This window comes from Polyergus mexicanus, unplaced genomic scaffold, assembly GCF_030449975.1.
Source record: "Polyergus mexicanus isolate NDT 795.1 unplaced genomic scaffold, iyPolMexi1.0 SCAF_24, whole genome shotgun sequence".
Taxonomy (NCBI): domain Eukaryota; kingdom Metazoa; phylum Arthropoda; class Insecta; order Hymenoptera; family Formicidae; genus Polyergus; species Polyergus mexicanus.
In genome coordinates, this window is record NW_027223344.1 from 4409195 (window position 1) to 4435804 (window position 26610).

Sequence of the window (26610 nt, forward strand, 5' to 3'; positions counted from 1 at the left end):
TTGGTATTTACAGTAGGAGATTAATATACATTACGGCAGATGTGATTATTAATCTTAAGTATTTTAATTATGTAAGAAACTAAAAAAAAAAAAAAAAAAAAATATTTTTTATCAAATTTTAAAGCATTTGCAGAAATAAAATTAAAATTTTCTATTTTGCATAGAATGTAATAATTGCTTTGAAGAAGCTTTTGGGGATGAAAATATTATTTATCGCTTTGTTTTTTCTTTCTTGAAATTATTTTTACACAACAGCAATGTTATTTGGTTATTTGAAATATATATTTCGTTTGTATATTAAATAATATAAAATCTCTTTGCTTCTCGCGTGTACCATCTATCTTTCCAGCGTATAACTCTTTTCTTTAATTTTGCCGGTATTACATCCGCCGGAAAATTTGCGTCACGTTGAATACGTGCCCAATCGCTCTCCGGCCTCCGGCCGGCGAGAAGAATCGCGACGACGCGAATTCCATAGGCGACCGATAAATAATACCCGCCGAGCCGAGTATCAAAATACATATCGCGTATTCGACTCGCCGAATACGTTCCGAGTATGCTCGCTCTCTCGTGTATCGTACAAAGAGAGAGGGAAAAGAGAGAAGAGAAAACGGCAACAGCCATTTGGCAGAAACGAGGAACTGAACTCAGGCCGAGAGGTCGTAGGTCGTAGAGGGTAACTCCCCCTCCCCCCAAGAAGGCTTCTGCTGGCAGTGTCTGCACACAGCAGCGTCGCGTACTAGGTGCAGCCTGTATATACTAGGGAAGAAGATAAAGCGGAACGAAAAGAGAGGTAGAGGGAGAGAGAGAGAGAGAGAGAAAGTTTACACACACATACGCACAAAGTTCAAAGGATACCAGGCTGCGCGCGCTATACTGGAATTGTATTTGTCCTTCGAACTTGCGCGGCCCGACGCCAGAGGAGACGCAATAGCAATTTACATCTTAAACTGTCGCACGCTTCTCTCGGCATCGACTTGCCGTTGTTTTCGTAGTCTTACCCACTTTACGGTGCCCGCGAATAACCCGCGTCACATTCTGCGTCTCCGCCTCTTAGAGCCTCGGATTGTGCACGCCGTTGGGAATTGGACGGCGAGAGACGTCTGCGTTCGCGCGTGCCCAGCTTGATTCGATTATTCGACGAAAATATGAGACGGTGGTCGTCGATCCCTTCGACGCCTACCACGGCTGTCTCGCGACGGTTAATCTCGCGCTAGACGATATCGAACGTCTGAAATGCTGAGTCGTTGCAGAAGCGTTCTCGCTGTTTTCGGCCAGGTTCATGCCGAGTCACGTATCGATTATTTGCGTGCGGCGCGTAATGGAGTCGACGCAAAAAAAGAAGACAAGTGAGTGTTGCACTCTGTTGAAATAATTTTCTTTTCTCTCTCTCTCTCTCTCTCTCTCGTGGAGGAAAGTAGTACGCACGAGTATTATCGCGCCACTGCTGTCGAATGGCGTTACTCGCGGGAAAACATTGATTTATTTATCTATTATATAACGTTTGTTTTTTATTTATAGACGAAAATCGCTTACGTTTTTATTTTGCAATCCCGCGCTTGCGTTGATTATTTTTTCGCGCAACGTAAATTTTGTTTGAATTGGGTCCCTTTGATAAATATCACGTTTTATATTTGATATCTCTTACGTGCCAGACTTATAATTTACGTTTGAGAGATTTGTGCTAAATTATATATATATATATATATATATATATATATATATATATTCTCTATTTATAAAATTAAATATGATGTAGCCTATTTTATTACAATATAATATATAAAATCGTAATATACAGAGGGAAAAGAGAACGGGCTGTTACTTCTTCAAATAACTCACTTGATTTTTGATTGATTTATTAAAAAAATAGATTTTTTTTTATATAACTTTGACTTTCATCGGCCTTTCTCTCCTTTCCAAGGAGTACAATGAACGCTTTTAACGCCGCGAAGCTACGATAATGTCACGGATTGATAACAGAGTTTGATCGCCCCGAGCATGTTAGGGATGTATTGTGTACAATATCGAGGCGAGCTTTCGCGTATTTTGTACTTTGGAAAACATCCTGTGGAACCCCGTTGAAACCACCGAGGGACACACATCCCGCGTTGCGCGTCTATAGGTCAGTCTCTGTATCCGTAGGATTCCACGGCAGAGGATGATACACCGAAACAGGTGCATCGGGCACAAAGTACCGCGCGGCTACGTAAACAATTGTTAGCGTACAGCGTTTGATATATTCCTGGCTATCTATGTGAACTTTGTACCTCGACTCGTAATCCTCAACGTGGGCCGATAATGTCAAACGGTCAAAGAGCAAAAATTCGTAAAGCATTCATTTGCATTAATTCGCGATAATGATAATAAAAATTGCTTCGAAACGTAGTATAATAATATGCGAAACATTTTAATAATCTGCATAAGCGGAGAATAAAAAGATATGCCTTTTTTCATAATTCTTAATTATGCATTATGAAAGGATATATAATTACACATTTCAAGATTAATAATATTTTGTGCCATTTAAATCGATAATTAACGATTAAGTATTATTTACGCGAGATAAAAATCTTTGAAAGGACATTTTATCGAAATACATATCTTTCTGCAAATATAATATATGATTCCATGTTTTTTTTTTCATATTTTTTCGGCATTAAATACGCAATACGAGTCTATAACGCTTTTTCAGATAAAAAACAATTACATTAAAAATATTATAGTATTTTTTTCCGAAAAAATAAAACATTGCTAAAATATTGGATCATATTTAGATAGAAAGAAACAAAAAAATCTGGTGTATATTTGCTGCACAGGACTCGTTAGCATATTAATTTTCCATTATCATTAACAAAGTTTGTAAAAATACAGAATTATATATAAATATAAAACGCGCGTACACATTCGAAATATGAAATATCGAGCATCGTGTTGCGTTTTAGCCATCTTATATTTATAATTAGTAGGATTATATAATTATACCAACCGCTTTTTCAAGATGTCTTTACGTAGAAGAGGCGGTTCCGGTAAATTATGCAAAGTTGTTAACTGAAAAAATCTCGAGCAGAATAATATCGTCAAAGCGTGATGCACTCTTCCCGTTCAAAATTAATGAACGCGAGCATTTTCCCTCTCGCGTAAGACTCACAACTTTTAATGAGGGAAATTGCAAACGCTGGGCGCGGTATTATGCTTCTTATCGCATCGCGAAGGGAACGAAGTAAAACGATAATTTCAAAATGAGGGCAGGGAAACGCGTTAAAAATTGAGATGCGGAGCATCCGCGAGGTCTGTGCGCGCAACAAGAAGATAGTTAAATATAAATCTCGCGCGAGCGCTTATCTCGCTACACAACTGTCGATCTCGCGTTTAATAAAAGCTCGAGGGATAGGGGAAATGGTTAAATATTGTAGATACATAGACGTGTATTTTCACGCACGCACGCACGCACACGCAGATGTATACATTTTGAAGGAGAGCTGGTTGGTATGTACCCGAGAGGGCAAAGCGATGGGTTTCTCGGAGACTACCGCCGTCGTCATTCACCAACGGCATACGAAGCGAACTAGAAATTGCATACTCGACTACTGCATTGTTGTACTCGCATCGAGGATCGAGCAATGACCGATCCACGTTAAATGCCGGCTGCGGTGAGGTCGGTTAGCTTTAATCGTGTTCATGCCATGAAATTTCCGCCTCTATTAAGCAGGGAGCGGGCGTTGCAAACTTTTAGAGATTTTTGCATTTTCGAGATTCCGTGGCGCGAATATAATCGAGAGGATATGACATTTTATCGAAGAGAAATTTAATTTTCCGTTTATTGTTGGATTTACGATTTAAAAAAGGAATATTAAATTGCCAAGTTATTGTAATAATTTAATCGCTATTATCGATACAATGATTGAAAAATCAAGACTTTCCTATCTTTTTTTCGAAATACTGATTTTGCCGACCAATTTTTTTTCGTATCGCGTAACAAGTTTTTTATCTTGAGAAGAAAACATTTCGAGCTGACAACTTTCTTCGACCGATAGCGATTTATTTTTCTGATGCTGCGCAAGATATATCTTTGCTTTCTTGCCTAAATTTATAACTATATAAAATATATATATTTTTTTTTTTCATTGCACAATAAATCGCTTGAGAATTTTATGTGAAAAAAGACTTTGAAAAGACACGCTAGAAATATCTTGTAGTTCCGATGATTCTCTTTAATTTCCGTTCCCTTGTTTGTTATGCGGAAAAATACCATGGCGCGAGAAAAACTATATATATTAATAGAATAGCAGCAGGGCGTAGGAAAATAAATTGCTCGCGACAGGAATTTGAGGCGCGTGTATAGAATTTCGCGATCGGAGACTGCATTGGGTAGGGTCGATCGACGAGCAGACAGATGATTCCTGTCATTATGTTACCTTTCTCGCGTCGTCATCTGTCCGGCCACCGGGAAACAACCGGCGGCGATGCAGACCCCGGTTAGTCGATCGGTCGGGTCAAGTCGGGTCGGGTCGGGTCGGGATGCAGCAGCAGCTATCGTCGTACGCGAAAGATCAAACGGCGAAATTCCCCCGGGAGGGATGCGGTGTTTCTCTCTTCGAAGGGGGATGCTAGAAAGGAGGATAGAAAGGGGGATCCGAGTTATTCCTTACGGCGCTATTCTCGCCACACTGGCCTCATCTGACCCGCAATACCGGTTCCACCTGCAACGAGAGATGATGCACTCGCGCGTATGTTTCTTCATGTCGCAGGGTTGGCCGGAAAAGTCCAGTGAGTGGGAAAAACTATTGTAAATTCTGATCTTTACTATCCCAGACTTTATCCGATGGAATAAACGTTAAATTTTATATTAATTTTTAGTTGAATGAAAAAAATACAATGGTAACAGAATTAAAAACTTTTATCAATATAGATTTAATTCGCGTTTACTATTCAATTTTTTTAACAAAAAATTTATTTATTCGCTACATCGATTTCTAATCTATTACGGATTTTATTTTGGATAAAGCTTAAAGTAGAAACATTCGCAATTGACGAATATAGATAAAAAGATTTTCATTTTATTCTAATATTTTTATGATAAAAGACCAGATTTTTTTCCGGAAAATACCACTGGCATGGATTTTATTCAAAAAATAGAATTTTTCTCTGTGACATTAAATCTCATTTTCTCACCTTTCATCGCGTCTGTCCTCGTGCAATCTATAAAAAGTATTTCCTCGAGAGTTATTTCGAGTACACCAGGTCGAGACGGGGGGAAAGGCCTTTCCGTGCCGCAGTTTCACTTTTATATCGCTGTTAAAAATACCCTAAATATATATTTGAAAATCAGTTGAAATCACGATTTTCGATTTCGAAAGAATGCAACAATGCGCGCCGAAGATAAACAGATACGGGGCGAATATCGCGCGGATCTCATCGTCGAATTACCTATTCGGAAGATGACGTTGAATTACGTAGAATGCGTCAGTAAATAGCCAGCCGCGCCATTATTCCTGAGCGGTAGATAGACTCTCGCAGCTCCGGCAGCTACTGCTGCTACTGCGATGACGCGCACCCTGTGCGCGCTGCAAGGGCGTTACGGCTAACGAGCTATCCTAATATTTGCCGCCGCTTATTAGCTTGCAACTCGCGATGCATCGTGATTTTACATGCAGTCTTAAGACGGTTCTTCCTCACCAACGAAGTTCAGACTAATGTAAGTAGCTTCCTGATGCGTGTAGCGGAGCGCGCGCGATACAACGGTTTGATATTTAGCAAGTTGGGAAATTACCTCATCTAACCCCCCCCCCCTTTTCACTCCCTCCTTCCCCTCGAGGGCGCTTAATAATCGAAACTATTGTCGTAAACGCATCTCTCTCTCCCGAGCACATTCCTGCGGCCCGTTATTTCCGCGCCAACACACGCGTAGCCTAATTTCATGCATTATCAATCGGTGCACGAGTATTCATGCGAATTCAGCATAGGAGAGTGAGTGAGTGAATGAGCGAGTATGTGTATGTGTGTGTGTGTGTGAGAAAGAGAGAGAGAGAGGGGGGGGGGAGGAGAGGGAAGAGGAGGAGAAACACTTCTGTGCGGCGTCTTTGTTGCGCTATCGATTTTCAACCGGTCGAGGTTGAAGCTGCTCGTCGATCTTGGAGTAAGTCTAACCACCCTCAATCTTCCCCAAATCTGCGCTTAACCCGCCATTGTACGTGGCGGGAAAAAGAATCTAAGAGTTGGAAAGAACTGCGGCACAGGTCTTGCTTATCACGGATTTACAAACTGCTGTATGAAACATTCCTGAATGGGGCGAATACTTTGACGAGGTCGTTTCTTTGTTAGCGGAAATTCGCGGATGAGTTGGCGAACATAATCGCGAATATTTCATTTTTCTTCACGTCTGTATACATTTTGAAGATTGAAATATATTTAAAAAAAAAATTTTTAATGTTTAAATACATTTACCATATAATGAAATAAAAGGAGGAAAAATGTGCAGGAGACTTGAAAAAAAAAAAAAAACTTTCATGTATCTTAATAATAATATTATAATGTAATTGCAAGAAAATTTCTATGAATTAATAAGTTAAATTTTGTTTATAATTCAAATTGCTTTTTATTCTTGTTGTTTTTGTTATAATGATTGTAACGTGACTAACACGATTCCAGACACGACGATATTTACACGGGAAAATGACAGGAAATATACGTGAACGATTATCACTCGCCGATAATCGCGCGCGAAGGCGTGAAAAAAATACACGCGCTATGCGCAGATGCCCGTTTATCAGCGACAGATTAACTCTTGTAAGAGATGCGGAAGTTTTCCTCGAGTTTTCATTCGCGCCGGGTCGCGTTCATCGCGGTCGTTCCCTCTCCTATCTCTCTTCTCTCTCTTTCTTCTTCCCTTCAAAGGGCATTCACACGCCCATTACGCTCGATGACGAAAAAGCTTCTTTGCGACAAAAGCATCTCGCGGCAGTTGGCCGCATCGAGTCGAGAGATCGATCGATGGAGAGGTCGAGACCGACGGGGTTGCGAATAGGCAGGCAGGCAGGCGATAATATCGACGACGGCGCAGATTAGGCATCTCTAACGGGCAGTTACGCGACGGAAAGCATCGTTAATTGACGTCGATTAATGATTGATCCGCGAACGCTAAGCGAAAGATTCTTTCTCTCTTTTCATTCTCGCGCGCGGGTTACGCTCTTTCATCACGGACGTTTCATTCATCGCGGACTAAACGCGGGAACGATTTCATAAATACATACACGTCGCAACGACACAATTCTTTCACACAATTTTGTAATTCAAATTCCCTTGAATTAAATTGACCGGCGTGATTGGCGGCGCGATGGATCGCGAACGCGCGTTCGACCATTCGTAAATTAAACAAAGTTTTCACCGCAAAGCTATGAAAGCATAGGCATGCAGGCTGCGGTGTGGCGAGAAACGGGAGAAGGGGGATGAGACCGGGAGATGGGGGGGGTGGGAGGGACACGAATTTATCGCGCCCAGGCAATCTGCCGTAATATAAGCGAAGACACGGGCCGCGGGTCTATGGTTAACTACGTTTTCAACGCTTGATTATCGCGTTTCACGAATAAGCACCCCCGAGTGCGTGCTTGGGGGTGGGTGGGTGGTTGGTTGGTTGGTTGGCTGGCTGGCTGGCTTGCTTGGCTGGCTGCTTGCCGGTCGGAAAGTTAACCCAGACGTGGCGCATCGGGGGCGAGAGAACATTCTAGGCGTGGCTGCAGCGACGAGGCGAGCGCAACGGAAGAGGGAAAGAGAGATACAGAGAGAGAGAGAGAGAGAGAAGGGAAGGGAAGAGCGCGTTGCATTAGCCGCAGATTGCATTTATACGCCATCGCGACGCGCGGAATTATGCACCGTCGAGCATCCGCCGGCGCGGCGTTATTTCGCAGTGCAAATAATTAGTATTCCGTCGCCAACGAATGCGGGCGAGAGGAAGAGAAAGAGAGAGAGAGAGAAAGGGATTGATGGAAGGAGAGCGCAAGCCCCTCGCGCGCGGACACGCGGATGAATAGGCACGCACTCCTGCTCTCTTCATTCGCGTCACAAATGTTGCATTTGCGTGCATTTGTTCGTTCATCCTCCCGTGTTCATTCTCCCTCTCTTTCTTTCTTGAAATGTGACGCGACACTTCCGCGACTGCATCCTACGTATGCATTGACACGCATTCACCGCCGTCAGATGTACTCGTGCGTTTCGAGGCTCTCGCTTTGAAGTCGTCGCGGACGATCGCTGTTGAACGTGACGGACGAATGCTTTGGAGTCTAGAAATTTCACGGTTAACTTTTACCTAAAGAGAGAGAGAGAGAGAGAGAGAAGCAGGATTCTTTTCATTGTTGTTTTAAAGGACAAGTTACGCTTTAAAACAATAGTCCCCCAATTTCGGGACCTAGTACAAAAGTAAAGCCTTATTAAATTTCTTTATCTTAGCAATATTAATAATGTAAATAATAAAATTACAAGATTGTACTTTTTCTTCTGTCATAAGAAATAAATCAAACATAATTTTTTTAAATTCAAGACGCGATCGATATGACCGATTAAAATTGAAAAATATTTTTTCACAATTATTTGATCGAAGATGGAATTTTTTGACACATTTCGATTAACAAAGTTAATATAATTAAGATATCGTGTTAGCCGCTCTCTCGCTTCTTTGAATAACAACAATTCTTAGAGATAGCAACCTACATAATATTATAGTTAATGGTACAACTGTGTACAGACTGGCGCTTCCGCGCGCATTAAAGCTCCTCTCGATTCCTCTCAGTTTCGACGATGCACTCTCGCTCATGCGGACGCCGCCAAACTTTACCGCATAGCAGCTACCGTGCACTGTTTTGTCTCGGTGATTTGCAGCATCTGCGGCTAGCACCTCCGAGCCAACCAACCAACCAGTCAGCCAAGCCAACCGGCAGTCGGAGCGAGTAGTCTCGTCGTCGGGTCTGTCCACGGCGACGACGGCGATAGTTAGATGTTGGAGGACGAGGACTGGGGGAGAGGATGTGAAAATTATTTTGAATTAGACGACGGCGCACGATTTATACGTGCCTATCCGGAGTGGGCGAGCCGCGAGGGGCGACGGGACTCGCGGGAGGAAATTGCATTTTCCGCCCGAAATTACGCGGAGAGAGGAGGGGCAGAATTATTAAAATGGAATTATTATTAAAACGGCTAATAATCCGCACCGACGCCGACGTCAACGTTACGCGAGAGATATAGATATTAATTCTTTTATGCGGACGCTCGCCGAATCTTGCCCTGCCATTTTAGCAGCAACGATTCAAATCTAGTCGGCTCGGTTTGTAATATTGCATAAAACACATTCCGTGCACGTGGCATTCCCCGTTTAATAGAATTTATAAAGCGATATCTACTTTGTTTGTTTGGAAAAACTTTTTTATATCTTTCTTTAGTAAAAATCATCTTTAATAAATATACCCATACTGCGTTCTATAAATTCTCGATACCATCAGTCGCGTTAACATTTTTTTTTTTTTTTTTTTTTTTTTTTTTTTTTTTTTTTTTTTAAATCTATAACACAGTGTTGAAAAAATTATATTTTTCATACATATAAAACGTATCTATGAAAATGTATACGCGAAAAGACATTTTTTACACAATAGACTACGACGTTTCGTATCACGCGAGCCTTTACTACTTAAACTCGATTATAACGTCTGCGCAGTCTCGATTTGACGTTTATCCGATGCGACGAGATGTTGCGTTTTTAGATTGCGAAACGCGCTTTTCCGCAAATCGTAAGAAACTGCGTTTCCCACCTACAATCGGGGCGCGTTCATTCTTCGCAGAGTAATCTCGTCGCGGTCTCCCCTGATAATTTAGATGTTAAGAAAGAAAATCATAATTATGGTATTGGAAGTAAATCTTTATTCGCGCAAACACATAGACGCATGGGTATAGTCCGATAGAGTACGTACAAATATCTGGATTGAAATTAATCGTGTTTATAAATCACATTTTATAAAATTGTGAATATTTATAATTATATATAACACAAATAGTACTATAATTTATAATATGATATATTTTAGACACGCGTGTGAAAATGCATGTAAAATTGTGCAAAATAATCGCAAACGAAGAAAAAGAAACATTCTCCCTTCCGTTGATTTATTCAAAATTTATCGACAAGTGGTACAAGTTAGCGATAAGTCAGTCATCTTTACGCGATCATCGTGCATGATTGTTTTGTCGCGACGTAAAACTATAGGTTGATTTCTCAGTACAATTGTAAAAGAGGTTGCATCGAATTAAAAGTGAGTTATGCGCGAAACACTCGCGCAAAACTTTCTTGCATCTAAAACAGGATACTGGCTTATTTTTATCTCATGTTCTTTTATACAAAGATTCGCTTATAATCTCCCGCGAATCGCGACAACGAAGAGACGCTTAGAATACGATCCAACAACGACAGATCGATAGAGTTATCGTCTGTTATCGTCTTCCCTTTGATGTTTCGTCGCGCGGCAAATAATATACGGCACTCGGTTACTCGTCTATCTAGCAAAGTCCGCGTAAATTGAAAACCTTGCCGGTCGAGTTTGAGTCGGCGAGTCATTAGTGACAATTAATTAGAAGGCTTTTACAAGCTCAATTGTGCTTTTATCGAACCCGTCCGATTGCTTGCTTTCCCACTTGACCGTTTAAACTCACCTCTCTCTTTTTCTCCTTTTCAATTTTTCTTTACTCTCCCTTTCGCGCTATCTCGACCACTATTACTTACCTGCTGCAAAAGCTCGTTGCGCTCCTCCACCTATCGCTCTTCTTGCTTACGTTCACTCGCTCTCTTCTACCACTCTATTTTTTCCCTTCTTATATGCCTCTGCTTACTCTTTTGTTCCCGTTGCATCGGGCTTCCTATCGTAGCCGCCCTCTCGCGCGAACTCGCTTGCACGCTGCCTCCGCAAGACGACCACCGACAAGTACTACGAGCCCAGGGGGAATCGAGAAATACTGCGGGAATTCTGGATTAAAGTGAAACTTTAGTTGCCACCTGGGTCGACGGCAGCGGCCGCGGCAGGCCGTTTGTTCGCAAAGGACGAAAACTCGCCAACTAGCACTGCTAAAATCCACTATTGGCGCTACCACGTTTAACTTTTCTAACAGCGCAGCGGCCGTATAAGAAAATATATAGCGTAGAGTATATGTAGTCGCGTAGATGAAAATAATTTATTAAAGGCTGCATTAATAAATAAACGATTCCATTGTTCCTCGCCATGCTTTATCAAAAACTTTTTCTTTTTACTCGTAAAGAAAGTCTTTCGACTGGGATGAAAGAGGAGAAGGGTCTAAGAGTCTAAGAGGATCGTATAAAATAAGAATATAAATAAGAATTAAATGGAAAATGGGGGGGGGGGGAGAAAGTACGAAACGAAGAACAAATCTCGAGGAATATATTGTAATTTGTCAGCGATGTCTATAAATGTCACGAAATTTAATAGTACTTCCGCAAAGTATTTCATGGAATATAACTTTATCGGTTGTAACTGCGTCGTAATATGCCATAACTACATCAATCATTTTACGCTATTACAGCTACGAGCGAATAACTATTGTCTTCCACGCGAGTATTCGAAGGTTAAAGACCAGTTCAAGAGTCGAGAGCGGTCGATTGCCTTTGGCTTTGATATTAATATCACTCACTCGGTCGAGAGTTTGCTACTGCGACGGGAATAAATTCTTCCGATAAGAAGAAGCAAATCAAATCCACGGCCAGATTCGCGAGTAAGTTGTCGTATTTGCATTGTCGATGAAATCGGAGCGAGAATAATGTCAGTTCTTTATTCTATGTTAAAAAAAAATATTAAATCCTTGTTCACGTAAAATACAATAATAGAATAAATGAAGCGTAAACATAACGGATTTCAGAAATTTCAATTTTATTCATACAACGCTTCTATAAAATAATCATTTTTTAATAATCGAATATTTTATATATAATATTAAGGTAATAGGATTTTTTTTACAAAAGTAAAATATAATTTTTGTGATTTTAAGCATATCGCGATCAATCTCGCTATATTTGATCGAAATTAAATTATAAAAATGCCTTCTAATATTCTGTAAGTTGGGGAATAAAAAATAGTATTGAATTTTTTCAATTATATATTTTGTTTCTCTGAAATTAGCTGAAACTTGTACTTGAAAATTTTATTTCAGGTCGACATTTCACATTCGAGATTTGACAAAAAATAACAGCAGTGTGCAAGAATTTTATTTCTCGGATTATATCATGTTTCTAAACAACATTTATAGAATGCATAAGTTGTTGCATTTTCAATTAATGAGATCCTTCTCTCCCCCTCAAGGCTCGGATTCCGATGCTTTCAGTCCTCTTACGTGATATTTTCCATGTGTTTTTAAGGAAAGAATAATGTCCGCCTCGAGTATCTCTCGCGGAAGAATAAATATAGTTGAAATTGTATCGAAGGAAATAGCCCGACGAATAATTTTTTCAAAAGAATTTCGAGTAAACATCGGGATGGCAATTTATATGAAAATTGTCGCATAGATATGTGGAAAGATATTTGTATAGGATGTCTACTCTTTTTTAAGAGATAATTTTTGAGATTTTTCAACACATAGATATTAAATTATATATATATATATCTTTGTATAACTTTGATCGTCACAAACTGAAAGTTTGATCGACCAAAATACATATTAAAGTGCGAAATAGAAGTAGGCGCAATCGATGAAACTTAAAAATCAAAGACCGTAAAGATCGCCTCGACGAGATAAAGTTGTATATGGAAGGAAAAGGGAAATGTTTCATCGACAAGAGGAAACCTCGTGATAACTTTAGAAACTTGTGAGAAAAGATTTAAATCGCCGCTATATAACAAACAGTCTTATTATGCAATTTTTAATTATCGAAATGAGATATTAGTTATCGCGCAAAACAGATAGTAATTTTCAGAAATTAACGACTGCATTTTCGTACAGATTTATCTCATACAAAATTTATATAATTTTTACGCTCAGATTATATTGTATATAGACTAGTGATGATTGTATTTAATGCTACATCACGAAATTGTTAAGATGCGGCAGTAATTAGTTATATCGAAAAATACTGCCATGTTATATTTTATTACATACTACATTTATCATATATTTTCTAAAACAGTTTGTAAAAAGAATGGCTAAAAAATTTAATTTCTAATTTTTTAAAAATTGTTTCAAGCATGACAGAAAGATTCTATTATTTATTCGGTAAAACTATGAAATTTTGCAAGTGCTTTTAAAAAATTCAATGTAATAGTTGCACTCTCGCACACACACACACACAAACGAAAAATAGATATGGAAATAATTTCTCAATATTTTTTCCAACATAGTCGATTCGTTATCTGCGATCGTTTATTCCGACGCGAGGTCTTTAATTTCTTCGCAAGAATACGCGACGTTGAGCTGTCTCAATTATGTATGAAAAATAAATAATCTCTTTCACACAGAAACGGATTTGTTGCGCGAAACGAAACGGACAAGCGCGTCGTTGTTATCCGAATGTCACATGCGCGAGAAAGGTAAAGCCATCACTGCCGGCAGGGATTCACCTCGCAATACGGCTATTGCACCGAAATTTAGCGTACGAAAACGGGGCCGCGTTGTTGCTATAAAAAAAAAGGGGGGAAAAAAACGAGAGAAGAGAGAGACAGAGAACGCCGGATAAAAGAAAATAAAACCCAGTTGGTCACGCGTTTCGAAAGACACGAATAAACGCGGCTGATTTCGCGAAAACGAAAATACGCGCGGGTCGCACGAATCGTTGAAGCTATGGAAAATACAGCGAGAAAAATATTTTTCTGACAAAGACGATACATTTTTCACCAATAAATATGGTACACCTTGTTCATAATTTGCGGAACGCGTTCTGTCCACGTGGCGTAATAAATGTAAAGCTCGAGTACTCTTATAAACCCAATAGCGTTTTGTCATTTTTATCGTCACGCTCGCCACCCACGTTATCATCCGTGGCGATGGTGGTGCGCAAGTTATACGAAAATTATTGCCACCGTATATATCATTACCTGACGTGCGTTGCACAAATCCCGTGAATTTTTCAAACTCGGCAGAGGCGGGGGCAAATTCACGTCGCGTCGAGGCGCTATAATAAATATGGATCGATATGGGGGGGGGGGGGGGGACCAGGCGAGACTGTAACTATCGCCAAACAGTCGCATATTTAATGTACGCGAAACATCTATGGTCGCGTGAATCTCGGATATCCCTCCCGCATGCAACGTTGACGCGTATTCATTATTTTCACACTCCAATTTATTGTTAATATCGTGTAAAAATCTGTTTTTTTTTTTTTTTTTTTTTTTTTTTTTTACAAGAATTTGTCGCACGTATTGTTATATTATTTGCGCCGGTATACCGCAATTATTCCTGTTATTTCTGTAGTGACTATGTAAAATAATACCGGAGATCGATCGAGCTTGCCAATCGGCAAATTGTTTGCACATCGCCGTGAATTGTTACGCTCTTCTGAATAACGCTTCATTATTTTCGTGCCGGTATATCCCGATTGAATAAAGCTAATTCAACAAAATTATGTAAACTATGATATTATGCAACGAATAGTGGATTAATTACTCTCATTCGGTTTAAGTGCGAGAGGGAGACGTAATTATGTTAATTCGATGACGTATACATAGTAAACCGGTGGGTGATATTCGTGATAATTAGCTGTAGATTGTAGTTTACTTTGTTGTTTTAATATTTGAAGGTGTTTAGCATTATCAAGTTACGATTGAAGCCGTTAACTTTATGACTTTACTATTGTACTTTACTATTGAACTCGAAACCGCGGTAAGGCGATTTAAAGGATATCAGCTTTCGTTTGAAAGTCGAATCCAGTTTAATATCTAAAATATATAGATGGAACGAAAGATGTCGAGAAAATAAATATATTTCTCTTCGCGAGCACATTATTTTTAAATCTGAAAATAGAGACGAATGTAAGCAATTTCATAACTCTGTAAAGAGATTTAATGTAAAAAAAAAATTATAACAAATGAGATATCAGTTTTCATCGACCAATAGTAGTGGAGAAAAGCGCGCGAGAGAAATTTTAATCAATCGACATTTGATCAAGATGTAATGGTAGAGAAGGTCACTCAGTTAGAACGATGCGAATGGTTTTGGCGTATCACATTTAAAGCGACTTAACGCTATATTCCTCCTTATTATATGGCCAGAAACTCATTGATAATCGCAAATATTTGCGTTTGCTGAAAGTTAATAATCTGCGGGGGTGCGTACCGTGGCACGCGGCGGGTTAAACCTTCCTTCTGTCGTCGATGACAGCGACGGCATAGAAGCAGCAACGACATTCTTGGAATTTCGCGAAATCCTTTGCCGAGGTTGCTTTCTCCGTTATTGCCTCCGATACTGCTGCTATCAGTTTATCTTCGCGTTAAGATAAATATTTCTCACTCCCTCTCGATAACGCGTATCACGCTCGAATAGGATGATCGAGGATGTTCTTGGCAGTTAATATTATAAACGGGATACCATTTTCGCTGGAAAAAAAAATCCGATACATTTCGGTATCACCGATTACAAGCTGTCTGTTTGATTGATAAAGTCCTTCAAGTCTCTCCATTCTTGTGAAAATTATTTATAGCTAGCTATTTGTAAATATCTTTGGTTTCGTAAGCGATGTTGACAATTGTGTTAATTATTAAACGTTGATTTCTCTCTCTCTGAATCTTGAGTAAACCGGGCGCAGAAGGTTGTCATCGCGTGTCCACAGTGTAACGATCGTCGGATCATAATTCCCATATGGTTATCGATGACATCTTAGATGACCCGGGCGATTAATGTTACCGTCAATAACCACCGGCCGATGATTAAGATAGGGACTAGGATACGATATCGAGTCAGATATCGCGATGGCGTCGTTTCCTCTTTGATGGAAGTATTTCAATCACGATACACGTATTATACGCTAATGCGTTTTGAATCGGCGATCATCGCCGGCGTATTTTTAGCATTAATCGCATCTATCGGACTTGTACCGATTTATGATCGCTTGGGGAAAGATTCCGAAGCGAAGATGGTCGTATGAAACATTTATTGTATTGTCAGGGTACACGATTAACAGTTGGCGGCAGGAGTACCAATCGGGGGAGAAGAGGAAGATTCCGCGAAACGATACATCGGCATAAATATTTTCCCTCGGCCTATGATACGCGGAAGAGGGAAAGAAGGGTGAACCGGTAGCTGTATAAGAGGAGTGGTAGTCAACATGAACGGCGACGAGCGTGTCGCGTCTCCCGCTTTGAAATCGAGGGATGAAAGCAGCGTCGTCCGGGGAAGGATGGAAAAAGTGAGAGGGAGAGAAAGGAACAGAGAAGAGACAGAGGGAAGACGCGGAAAGTGTTTCAGAGAAGAGGAAGATAGATAGACCAAAGGAGAGGAAGGAGGAGGAGGAAGAAAAGCGCGGAGAACGAGATGAGGAAGGAGACGACGAGGCGGAAGGACAGAGAAAGACAGGGAAAGGGGTAGGAGGGAGGCTGCGAGGGAAAACCGGTCCGCTTGCCCGCTCTTGCCATCCGCCGCGATCAATACACTTCCACTGCTCTACGAACGGAGTCACGAGGATGGGCGGAAACGAGAGAGCGCCGAGAGGATGGTAGATCGGCGGCGGCACGACATCGGCGTGGCGTGGCCTGGCCTGGCCTGGCGCGACGCGACACGATGCAGGTATGGCATGACTCCGGCAGAGAGAAAGAGAAATGCACGGCTGCATTTCTCGTGAGAAAAAGGTCCCTTTATTACGAGATGAAAAATTCGACAAGGTTTCTCGCGGAAGGCCAGACCCTGCGCGAAATTGAAAACGAGGCCTTTCGATTGCCTTCATTGATATATAATCGTTGTAAAATGTCGAGAGATAATGTAGAGTTGAAGTTGCATATATGGTATAAGATATATATATATTTTGTCATCGTCGTAATTTCTCTTCTTTCGACGGCGATTTATTCTCTTCGCGATGCAAGAGAAAATATCCGCGAGAGTACGCGGGAGAAAAATCTCAGCATTGCCTCTCTCTTCACTCTCTTCTCTTTTTCGCCGCTCGATGCAGTTATCACATTCGTAGAATTTTTTTCTCATTAAATTTCATTTTAAATACTTTGCGTTAAATATTTTTCAACGAAACGAAATGGGAGATAAATAACGGGAGATTATATAAATGTTTTCACGAGTGTAACGGCGATTATAGTATACAGAGTATTTAATACTTGACCGACTTCTCTTTTTGTTTTATATTTGCATATGCGGGAATTGAAGTAAATAAGCTTCTCTCGGCATATATATGCGAAAATATTAGTAAGGAATATCACGGTCGAAATATCACGATTGAATTTCATCGACTGATGCCGCATTTTTAACTTTCAATCGTGAAGCTATAAAAAATTTACATATAATATAAATGTATGTATTGTACATTACTCTTGTCAATTTTTATTTAATTCCCAAACAAAATATTTTACGAAATAAGAAAACTTATAAAATATTATCTGCCTTTTTACACTCGTGACGATTTATATTTCGCTCGGTGTGTCGTGGAAAATTGAAATTTATTACGGAAGAAATTGTCATCGATGTTAAAAAAGGATAACACCGATGTCATAATAGTTTCGATGACAATTAAAACTGCGAATCGGAATTTTCTTGGAAAGCCGGTGTCGTCCAATGATGCTTTGTTCGCAGTACTTTGTCGCGTTGTCACATCGACGTGTATAATAAAGCTATTCGTGTATATTCGTGGCTCCACACATTATTACTGATTTATATGAAGATATACAGAGATTCTATTATACTAGAAATAAATTATTATCATAAATCTTTCAATTTTTTTTTTCATGCAACTTTTTCTCTTCGACTCGCGGCTTCGTTGCACAGAAGCCGCGATCGTTATTTTCGAATCAGTCGACTCAAAATTGGCTCATTGTGAGATTTTCGGCGAGACCACAGATTTCCTAGTATAATACAGCGAATAGTTTTTACAGAGTAACGATACACTAAGGATTTTAACATTTTTAACAGAATCTGATACGCGATCGAGTAGACTTTGCGATACACGCTACGATTTGTCAAAATGTCCACTTATCACCTCGCGATTGATTTTCTGAAACTCTGATAATCTCGTAGAAAAATACACCCGTTGATTCGCGCGCAGATCATTTCCCATGCGATTTGTATGCCCGTTAAGTACGCCATGACCGAGTTTCCGTAAAGTCAAGATGATTTGTGGCATGTGTAATATTGCAAAATCCTTATAATCCTTTCGTTGGATTGCAGGCTGATTTTTCGAACGAATTAAGAACGCAGTATAGTATTATCTCGCGTGTGAAACAATTCAAAGTAATCGCGCGATGTGAGAGGAAGGGGGGTCAGACTCGAGAGATAAAGGCTACCTCGGGAACATAATAGCCATCGTTAATTTTCCTTTTTGGGTAACGCGCACTTCATCGCGAAGAGACAACGTATCCGAGAGACACTTAATAATGTATCATTTCGATGAAGCCGCGTACGAAGCCACGAACTGCGCGCATCATAACTCGTAAGCCGAGCGGACTCCCGATGTGAGCTGAGATTTTAATAGGACTCGTATAACATCCCCCTACTATACACCCTATAATAGGTAAGACGTCTTTTCGCGTATCTCTCTCGTACAAGCAATCGCCTAACTTCTTACGACGAACTAATTTGCTCGCTCTCGGAGCCCGATTTACTTATGTTAATTATATGATGCGTCATATAGGATTAAATCTATTCGCTTATTAATTTCGCGTAACATCACGCCCGATTGTTGTGCATGTTTCGTGAGATAAAGCCCTTTAATGGAATTTCACAGAAAATATGTCGCTTGATTAATTCGTTTTCTTTTGGAAATTTTATTTTTATAGATAATAAAGATCTTTCCCTTTTCAAATAAATATCAAATCTCTCTTTCCTTTTACTAAACACGATTAACATAATAATTATTAGAAAAAGAGAGAAAGAAAGTTTTAAAATATTTTTACTTTAGTAAAAGAGAGAAACGTGTGACGCACGATTTTTTGTATCTATAATGTATCTATTATCGCCATTATCTATTGTATTAAGATTTTTCCCACTCTCTCGATAAAAGGAGTCCAGATATGCAAGAACATTACATCATATTTCGCCTTAGCTATCTCCGCTATATTTTCCATTTATCTGGTACGCTATCGGCTTTAAACATCTCGAGCGCGGGGCATAACCTTTCTTTATTATTATTATTAACCTCGTCGTCGACGTCGTTATCATTATTGTTATCGAATCTCATTGGCCTTGCACTCCAATCTCGCGTACCTCGCGAAAAGCTGCACCTTCGTGGCAATAGTCATTTAGCAGCGTATCGCTGCGTTAATTCCAAGTAGCAAAGATAGCCATGTCGTCGTTTAATTCGCCTCGCTGCATCTAATTTCATTTGCGCTTCCTTCTCTCCTCGTAAATACGTAGATTGCTGTTTCCGTGCAAAAGTTTCGCGATAGTTGAGCTCTCATTGTCAATCGATATAGTAAAGAATAAAGATTGAATACACGATTCGTATTTTCAAATGTCAGTTTTCATGATATCAACGATTTTCAATGTAATTTTCGAGAAAACGAACTACGTGTGCAGCTGCAAAAAAAAAAAAAAAAAAATTGATAATATTTTTCACGCGTTTCTTCGAATAAGATATTATTTTTATATAATTCTATTTCGATTAAATGTAGGAAAATTAAAAGGTAAAAAAAAAATCAACAATCTCTTAGTCTGTATTTTTTCCATTCTTTTCACATTAATATTACTTTTAAGTTTATTCTGCGAATTGTTTTTGCAATATCGTGTGCGATTTTTTAATACAATGTAATAATATATTATATAATTTTCTTTTCTTTTATAAATTTGCTTAATTTAAAGATCTGCAGAAATATTTCGCGACAAAAAAAAACTGAAGTACACTTTCGTCGAAGAATTATCTTACTTACATATCTTCAATCAATACGTGATCATTACTTAATTATTGTAAAAGAATCCCTATCTAAAAAAGGTTCTGTCGTTGCGCTTACTTCGTGAGCGGCTGTGATTGTATATTTTGATAGTTATTTTGTGTATATATGGTTGAAAATTTTTAATAAAAAGAAATAAATGGCGCGCGCGAAGCGCGCGTTGTGTTGCTCTAGTTACTTTATAAAAAATTGTTTGTAAATAACTAAAGCTTTTTTGGAATTCAATTTTTAACACGTAACAGATTATAATAGTTAGAAGCGAGATCGACATCAAGCGTATTTGACGCTTGACATTTTTTTACATAAACGTGTCTGTCTTCGCATCTCACTATAAGCCACTGTCCCCATTACGTATGTAAACATCGGTGCAGTCGTGCAAGATTCAATAATCCGTCACCACCTGTTTCTAGTTTGCTCTGCCGACGCCACTATATAACGCGTGGCCATATAAACACTTGTTCCCCGATCGGGAAAAGGCAATTTAATAACGAGACTGATTGCTTTATAACGCGCGTTTTATCGCCTAACGCGTGAACGTGATCTAGACACAATATTACCTGAAATCAGCAAACATTTTATGTCGGTGTTATATTTGAACGTTCAAATTTCGGGATCGTAAATCATATTTTCGTAAAGCAAACAATTTCATATTTGACATAATTATCTGGTTCAAAATATACATATGAATAAGATAATCGAAATAAAAACATCAAGTAAAAATGAGAGATTATCGTAACGATGAATTATTCTTCACTGCGAATGTTTAATATTCACGATACAAATAATAATTCATTGCATTAATATTTATCTTAAGCTGAAAAAGTGTGATTTTACGTTAATTAAAATTTATATTATAGAGAGAAATTTTCCATGCGCCCCTGTACGTTAGCGGAAGAAAGAAATTAGTCGCGAACAAAGGATTTAGTCGCGATGGATTATAAAGCCGCGTTTCGTTCTTCAAACTTGCGTTTCGACACATATATGACATATTTCTTTCTTTATATTTTATATATATATATATATATATATATTCTTTTCTTTCCTTTTTTTTTATTATCGTTCCATAACGGGGATTGTCTTCGCGTAACGTCGCTTCTTGCTGCCACATTTCAAGATTCAAATTCTTTCTCGTGGATGCAAAGGGGTAAGAGCACGTCGGTCGGTCTTTTATCGGCTTTCTTCTTCTCTCTCTCTCTTTCTCTTTTTATTCTTGTGCTTTTTTCTTGGGACGCGCACTCGGGATTTCGTCAGGCGAGAATGCCACTTTCCGCATTAAACGTGCCGTTGGGCTGAAGCCCGTCCGAATTCCGAGATGGAGGATCTTTGGCGCGCGTTTTCGCCCACGGGATCAATGCGTAATGCAGGTAGCGACGAAAAAGAAGATTGGCTGGAAACGGAATTTGCATCTTCGGTCGGAAGACGGAGGTTTTCCCCCCATCTCCGATGGGAAGAGGAGTCCATTGAGTCGCTTGGTAATCATCGTGACGTAGGGCGTAGGGCTAAACGTTCAATTTAAATACGGCGAAAGGCTCTAATTCATGTTAATGTTGCGAGTCTCCGATGATGTCGTCAGGTACTCCTACTTGCGGCCAACGGACCGCAGGAGAGTTGACCTTTGTAATTGGCGAGATGCCGCGCCTATTAAGGCTCCTTAAGCCGGAGCGTGCCGTTTTAGGCTTGACCCCTCTTTCACTCTCTCTCTCTCTCTCTCATCTTCTTCATTATTAAAATCAATCAGGCTTCTTTAATAATTGGATTTTATATCTCTATATTGAAAATGAGAAATTCGAAAGAAAAGGGATATTTAAAAATAAAGATAAAATTGTCTACATATTATTTTAAGCTTGTTTATGAACATGCATTTTTTTTTTTTTTTTTTAATTAAAATATATATTATTATTTTGTTTTAAATAATTTACTTTTATAGTATGAACATTAAGATTTTTCTCTAAACATGTCTAACAAAATAATCATTATAAGTATCATTAATAAATATTGATAATTCGACATAATTAATTTGCAACGATATTTATATTTCAAGATTTACACTTTCTTATGATAACGGAGCAAACGTACACTGCAACATACGTTTAGTATTATATTTTTTTTTTGTATATTACAGGGTGTACAAAGATTAGACCGAAAAACTTTGAAGGGAAAGAGAAGATTTCAAAATAGATATAGTATTATATAGTATGAATTGAGAGTTTGTGACTTAAATAATAAACAAATATATAAGTGGAAAAATCAAATTGTATTTTTATCTTTAACGAAGAACGGTACAAATACATAAAAGTGATGTAATCTTTTTACAGTAAATGTTCAAAAATTAATAATCATTACTTGATATTATTATTAATAATAATTAATATTAATTATTAATTAATATTCCGTAATGATAAACAAATCACAACTTATTAAGATACTAAAGATCTCTGCTCTATTGTGAAAGTTTGAATATGATATAACATCAAAACGAAACGTCGCAGAGACCAATGTCATTAATAGAAAATGTTTATTTTCGAGTCCTCTATTTCCCGTCAAAGTTTGTCGGTCTAACTTTTTTACACCCTATATAAAGAAGCCATATTTATTTAAGAGAAGTGATCAATTTGACGAAACCTCGCTTCCAAATTTATCGACACCGTAACGCGATGATTTTCACTCGCTCACGCATACTTCGAAATATTCGTCTTTACATTATATTGATACATTTTTTTTTTTCTTCTTCTTCTTTTTACGTTCGCGCATCGTTGGTTATTGGGCACACTTTTTTCCAACGGCCAGGGCTAATCAAAGAGATAGGTGGAGGAGTCGGTCCCCCGTCTTTCCTTGCCGCATGACTGACTTCCTGTCGCGATTTCGATATTTCCAGATTGGAAAGCACGGCTTTTCTGCGCGGTCAGCTAGTTCGTTCTTTCCTTCTCGATTCGCCGATGTCTCTCACCGAGGTAACCGGTAATCAACGCCCGGGATTTGATGATGACCCGACGGAGCGGGTTGCCAAGCCCCGGCCAAGCTCGATTTACAGAAGCGGCGAGACTCGAGAGAATTTCTCGAGAGAGAGAGAGAGAGAGATGGGGGAGCAAGGGAGGAAAAGTGGTCGGTGCTGGAAATATCGCGGATATCGATATGCGTGGAATAATAAATCCGCTACGCCGCTCCTTTCGGGGAGAGCAAATGCAGGGAATAAATGCGGCGAGAGCGAGTAGTACGATTGATGGTTAAACGCGCCCTCCTAATGCATCGGCGCTCATCTCGCGCGCGACGAGGAATCATTCTCGTTATTACCGGTATTGCCGCAAGAAGATGAAATCCCGATTATTACGCGAACTCTCTCTGCGCTCGCAGAGGATGCAAATTACCTCTTCGTGTTTGCGCGAACGCGAGATTCTTTTGGAATGAGTGTTCCGGGATGACTAATGTTTGTCGTCTATTAATATATGGAATGTATATGTTAACACATTTATCGTTTAATTAATAATTATTTTAAAGTTTATAATTTTGTAACGTAAAATAAAATATTACATCGTAGAAAACAATACACGCCATGATAAAATTTTAAATTGACAAATTATAATGAATAATTAGTAACATCGCATTATGTAATTATATCGTCCTTCTCGCTATTGTGTTAAGAAACTGTCTCTTTTTTTTATTTATTTCTTTTAACTTTAGAGAAATATATAAAAATTCCAAGGAGGAGGTGCATTTTTCTAGGGAAAACATTTTATTTATTAGGAAGACGTAGACAAATATTCTTCACATTTCTTCTAGACTTTGTAAAGGAGACTTATAGCCTTTTACAACGCCGCTGCTCGCGACACATTGTATACACCGCTCCGCAACGAGAAATTGTTTTTCGCGAGTACGACACTTATAGCATCGCGCGTGTCAAGTCTTTGTCTGTTATTGTAACTGATTTTCTTCTATAATACGCGATGATACATGTAACGCATCACTCTTCTCATATATTTATCTCTTGCGGTTTATTTGAGAAATACCATTGTGCGGGTAGATATTTCGAGTAATATCCAACAAATGACGAGGTCGGGAAAGAATGAGCGGAGGATGGGACGTTTTAATTAAACGCACGTAATTTTTAATAAAAGCTCGACACGCGTTATGTCGAGCGAGCCCGAAGCTCGATAATACAACGATATATCGGCCGTCAAAGCGGGCATTAAAAAAGAAGAAGGAAAAAGAAAAGAGAATATATGACGTTTATAATTAATAACTTATCATCGGGCCGACGCGTCGCCAAATCTGGGACGGTTCGTGTTAAAACGGGCAGATCGAATCATCGAGGATCGTTAACGCGGAAGAATGTAGATTAACGAATGGTCGTCCCGTGAACATGGCGTAAAATCACGTGGATTATCCGATCGACGAGGAAGAAATGGGTGGAGCGAGCGAGCAAGTCTCTTTAAAGCAAGTCCGTCGAAAAAGCGCACTCCTCCCTCGGCGCGTTTTCTTTTTTTTCTCTCCTTCTTTTTTACATCTTTTCTCTCTCTCTTTCGCTTCCCTTTCAGTTACCCTCGTCCACGACGTTGATCGGACATTGACAAACGATATCCGCGTACTCGGATGTCTCCGATGAAACGTGTGTTATATCGAATAAACGCGATCCGCGATGTGTGTTTGCGAGAGAAAAAAAATCGCTCTTTTTCCTCTCCTTTTCCAGCACGCAATCTCGCGTATATCGCTCAAAGATCCGCTTCCCGCCGAGATATCGAGATCTTGTCATCCGCTGCTATTATATCGCGCATCTTGAAATTGAGTTAAGACGCGATAGTGATTCCGGGGACATACGTATACACATACGTGCGCAAAGGCAGATGGATTGAGTCATTTGCATTCACAAACACATGCGCATCTGCCCCGGTATCACTGTGTAATTGTCTTGTACGCGAGAAATAGGATATAGGTCGCGTTATATATACGGCACTGTTAACGATCTAGAACTAACGGCTTTAATAACAATTTTAAAGTAACGATCCTATTTGTGACTTTATCTCACGTCATGTATTTCCCTTATGCAGAATATTGAGGCATCAATTTTTTAAGTATAGAAAAATGAACAGGATATCGTTCACTCATTAATTGCTTCAATTTAAATATAATAACGTCGCGTCCTTTATCGTTAAATTTGATACTTTTCTACCTATGTATACACGTAGCGTGTGTAGTATGTGCGAGCGTGCACGCGCTGTACACGTGCTTGATGGCGAGCTTTCAATCTGGACTGAAAAACTATGACAATACTTGGGGATAGAATTTTATCCGGGCAAGATCGGTCACGCGAGATTGACAAAAAAAATTGGCAGAAAAAGCCGAAAGAGAATGCGATGTCGGCCATCCAATCTCTGGCTTCCATTTGTATATATATATATATAAATCCGGGCTACACCGTAATTAATCGAAAAGCTCCTCTCCTGAATCTCACTGTCGCGCGTCAGCAACGTGGTTCCGAGCGCGGTTCCGCCGACGGATGATGGAAATGAATTCATCGCGTTCCTTGCCGTTACAGCGGGCAGCGACACATCTTGTTTCGTCTCGACGTTTACTCGGACGCCCGTATCGGGCGCGAGACCGTTTCATTAGCCCGCGCGCGTCTCCCGTCGGAAACGTCGAAATAATATAACGCGAAAGGCGTATTTCTGATTACGCCGAAACGGTCTTTTAAACGCTCGTGCTTCATTTCGTTACCTTTTAGACACAAATCACACCGGTGATTTTGTCGTACATGCGCCCTGCACGTTTCGCGAACGCGGCATGCAATTTGTGTGCGCGAATTGAAAACTTAAGTGTAAACACGAGTTGCATGGGAGCTTCGTATCGTTTCTGGAATTAAATTATTTATGGTATTATTTTATTATTGTTATCTCGATTAATTGCAAATAAGATTGAATAGTTATTTAATTAAAGCTCGATAAATATGGATATATGAAATTGAAATTTCCACGCAACGAGTTATCGTTAACGCATGTAACATATTTATACTCTTGTGTGAATCGCAAATTATCGAGACACTCGAGATATATACGTATTTCTTACCATACGCATACGGTGTATAGCCGTGAATAGAGCTTAACGATTCTTAATGATTTATGTTTCAGGTGAGTTCGTAAACTCGAGAGAATCGATCGAGGCTTGAAGCGGAGAGCGCAGGTTTATAGACATACGGAGATATACATATAATAGATACTCGTTTAGCGGAATATAGATATAGGATAGACAAAGGATTCGATACAAATAGGCTTTTCCGCACGAAATATTTTTTTTTTTTTTTTTTTTTTTTTTTTTTTTTTTTTTTCACCGAATTCATTAATGAAAATATATTTTTGTGAAATGTAGAGAGTAAAAGGATATATGGCTCGTTATCTTTTATTTTTTTTTTATTTTTACGCCATATGTCAAGAGATCGAATGGCACACATGCGCTAAGCGGATAACCCGATGCACACGAGCCATCGTATTGCGCGCGATCTCCTTGGTCTCTCAGCGGTGAAGAGAAAATAGTGCAAATCCGATCGCGG

At 39.3% G+C, this 26610-nt stretch overlaps 1 protein-coding gene across 2 annotated transcripts in view; it reads left to right on the forward strand.

Moving 5' to 3' along the window:
- The window catches only part of Sns (sticks and stones), a 230377-nt gene that overhangs the window by 77698 nt on the left and 126069 nt on the right, over positions 1-26610 (forward strand). The gene's annotated exons all lie outside the window — the stretch shown is intronic.